At 42.4% G+C, this 3825-nt stretch overlaps 1 long non-coding RNA gene across 1 annotated transcript; it reads left to right on the plus strand.

Annotated features, from left to right (window-relative positions):
• The first annotated feature begins 235 nt into the window (after positions 1 to 235).
• On the plus strand, positions 236 to 1120 carry LOC121815237. Its single transcript, XR_006054923.1, has 2 exons — positions 236 to 484; positions 1090 to 1120. It is a non-coding gene; the product is annotated as an uncharacterized LOC121815237 (long non-coding RNA).
• Positions 1121 to 3825: the final 2705 nt, after the last annotated feature.

Genomic DNA, 3825 nt, shown 5'->3' on the forward strand with positions numbered 1-3825 from the left:
GGCCCCATCTTATCTTAATGACCTTGTAGTACCATATCACCCTATTAGAGCACTTCGCTCTCGCTCTGCAGGCCTACTTGTTGTTCCTAGAGTATTTAAAAGTAGAATGGGAGGCAGAGCCTTCAGTTTTCAGGCCCCTCTTCTGTGGAACCAGCTTCCAGTTTGGATTCGGGAGACAGACACTATCTCTACTTTCAAGATTAGGCTTAAAACTTTCCTTTTTGCTAAATGTGGCACTATGTTAAAGACAGAGACATGAAAATAGTAGCCCCCCATTTTATTTGATGCTCAGAGACATTTTCTTTTAGTAAGGCCACTGCAATGTAAGTTTTACTGTTGCATAAGTTCCGCCAGCAGAGGGCGCTCGGTCCTGTACGCATCGGTAGCTGACGCTACACTAGAAGAAGTAGTGTCAGTGGCGAAGAGGCAGCGTACGGCCTGCGCGCCAAAGAGAACTGATTGTCTTATTTTTCTGTTTTTACAGGTAAGCTGGGTGGTTGATAATATAAACAGATGTTATAAAAGTGACAGACAGCAGTGGCGATTAATGATAAATGTCTGTGTGTGGCGAATGTTAAGCTAAAGAGCTAATTTCCAAGTTGGTCCAGTTGTTAGCCTGTGCCGATCCAAGTGTTAGACTGTACCGAAACTCTGTGAGCTCGGTGCAGGTGTATTTTTGGGTTAAAGCCATAAGATATATATTTTGCACAATAAGAGAAAGTGTGAATTGTTTTATGTTTAGTTCATGAAGAGTGAATGCTATAGAAATATGTTAAGAAAAACATTTATTTGAAAGAGATCTAGTTTATTAAATACAGTTAAGAAGACAGGTTCATAAATAGATTAAAACAGTAGTAAAAACAAGATAAAACTGTAATGAGAGTTCACTATGTTATTCATGTGTATAGTAAAATGTATTTGTGTGATTTAACCAGTTTACAAAGGTGGTGCATGTGAATATGAAACTGTATAAGTTACTTGTATAAAGTAATGTCAGCTACACTAGAAGAAGTAGTGTCAGTGGCGAAGAGGCAGCGTACGGCCTGCGCGCCAAAGAGAACTGATTGTCTTATTTTTCTGTTTTTACAGTTTTCTGTAAAAATAAATATGTTGCACGGGAGATGAGTTGGCCCATCATTTCAACAGTGTAACATAAAGCATATAGTTAGGGCTGGACCAGGTGACCCTGAATCCTCCCTTAGTTATGCTGCAATAGACGTAGGCTGCCGGGGATTCCCATGATGCATTGAGTTTTTCCTTTCCAGTCACCTTTCTCACTCACTATGTATTAATAGACCTCTCTGCATTGAATCATATCTGTTATTAACCTCTGTCTCTCTTCCACAGCATGTCTTTATCCTGTCTTCCTTCTCTCACCCCAACCGGTCGCAGCAGATGGCCGCCCCTCCCTGAGCCTGGTTCTGCCGGAGGTTTCTTCCTGTTAAAAGGGAGTTTTTCCTTCCCACTGTTGCCAAAGTGCTTGCTCATAGGGGGTCATATGATTGTTGGGTTTTTCTCTGTATCTATGAAGCACCTTGAGGCGACTTTTGTTGTGATTTGGCGCTATATAAATAAAATTGAATTGAATTGAATTGAAATTGTATCATTATGGTTATATCCTTTCAGGATAGGCGTGGACAGTATAAAGCTGACAGCAGATCGTCACACTGTACCCATCACAATTAACCAGTCATTTATCTAATGCCACTGGAGGACACAAACTCCTGTAGCTCACCAAAGAGCATCTCTATGTAGTTTATTCGATGCCTGTGAAGACTGCATTATGTGAAAGTGTCAAAAAGTACTTTAGCGAAGAAATGCAAAGAGGTTTAATTCCCTAGCCATTTCTCCACCCATAAGTGTATTTTCTCAAAATTACTGTGTGTTTAAGGGGATTTCAAAGTCTTGAGCTTCAGCGTGACTCTTATTCTCTGCACTGGCTAGTAGTCCGACGCAGATGTTCACAAAGGCCCAAGAACAACAAGAAAAGCTTCTCACACATGGCAACTCTCAGGCAAAACTTGGCACCAGAGAACATACAAGGTTGTCCCAGATTGACCTTTCACCTCTTGTGATGTCAATGATCCTCTCGACCAATTAGATGCTGGAACCTGCCCTTGGATTTGCCGGCTCCAGACACAAAGACAAATGATTCTATCAGATTAAATGTTTTTTAATGGCAGACAGAGAGGCCAAACGTGGGTCTTTCACTTGAAGCCATATGTGCATTTCTTGGGTTATCATTCAAAATGAGGCTCATTTGTAACCAATATGTGAATGAAAGGCTAAGTTCTGGCAGACATGCAGAGGAAAATTTCTTGTTTGTTAACTCAGAAGGGGACAGCACACAAAAACAGCAATGTAACAATTTATTTCCTTTGGTCAATATTGCTGCCTCATCTGCATGTTCTCAGATTTGATTGACTGTGAGAATAACTGGCAGGCTGTAGTGACACGGAATCATATTATGCAGCTTTGCATATGAAGCGGATTATGGGTAATATGCTCTGACCTCAATCTGCTAAGAGAAACAGTGAGAGCAAGCCACACATCACAGGCCTCTCTATTTTTAAACCCACATTTGGACTCGGCGCTCAGTTCCTACCACAGCAAAGGCTGCTGGAGCCATCATTGAACCCAAGACGAAAACATTGTCCCTGAGGCTGGAGCTTCAAAGGATCAGCAAGGTCAAACACTGTAGTTTTAATTGTTGGTTCTGGGCCACGCTGTAGGGCCAACTGGACCTCACATTGATTTTCCATGTACACAGACACAGACACGTCTCTCACTCATTGCACTATTATGAGGGAGTAGGATTTGGGGTTCTTTACCTGAAGATGTGGTGGCCCAGTCACTCTCATGGTCCTCTGTCGGTAGATTAGCTGCCCCTACCCTCTTATGAGGAGTTTGTTCTTCCTTGTCAGCCTTCAATTGAGGATAATTGTGTCCTTTAGATCTTGAGCGCCTGTGATCAGCCATCCATTCAGCCCAAAAGGGGGTTATGTTTCACCTCAGGTTGGACAGGGTGCTATTGGAAGGCAGTGATTTCAAATTCAAACAGGAATGCCTTGATATTATTAAGAAAGCAGACTCAACACCAATATGGCAAACCTGGAATGTTAAGAGAAAAGTTAACATCTGGGACTGATGATCCAAACATTGCACACGATCTTCAGAAGAGGGTGATTCATGGAATTATTCAGGTTGAAAGTCACCGGTACTTAGTAAAATGCACGTTTTATTGAGGTTTTAGTTTTCTTCCTTTTTATATTCTGTTTGTTTTATTGTTGCTCAGACACAGCCATATGCTTGCACACACATACAAACTACTTCCTTTCTACTCCTTCCCCAAGCTGAACATGCTCTGCATAGCAGTCAGTTAAAATTTACATTCCATGTCCAGGACTGCTGACATCAGAGAGGGTTTCCTGCTCTTCCTGCCTTTTCTCTTACACCTGCAGCTGCTCGGGTCACATAATCAACTCCCAATGGCAGTCCTGTAGCAGAACAGCTGTGCACCACTGTGGGAAATTAGCATAAGTTGAGCGTCTAAGATCATCTGTGCATCTGCACAACATAATAATTTTCAAACTCCAAGCGCAGCCTGAATGTTGCCTCAGCAGTCGTCATGCATGCACCCACACAACATATAAACACAACACCCCTCCTTTCTCTCTATCTCTCCATCGTCCTCTCTCTCTCTCTCTCTCTCTCTCTCTCACACACACACACACACACACACACACACACACACACACACACACACACACACACACACACACTATCTGAATTGCGGGGCAGTACCTCATGTGGTGACAATGTGTG

Source organism: Haplochromis burtoni, unplaced genomic scaffold (assembly GCF_018398535.1).
Source record: "Haplochromis burtoni strain Fernald_Lab_line unplaced genomic scaffold, NCSU_Asbu1 Contig_162, whole genome shotgun sequence".
Lineage (NCBI taxonomy): Eukaryota > Metazoa > Chordata > Actinopteri > Cichliformes > Cichlidae > Haplochromis > Haplochromis burtoni.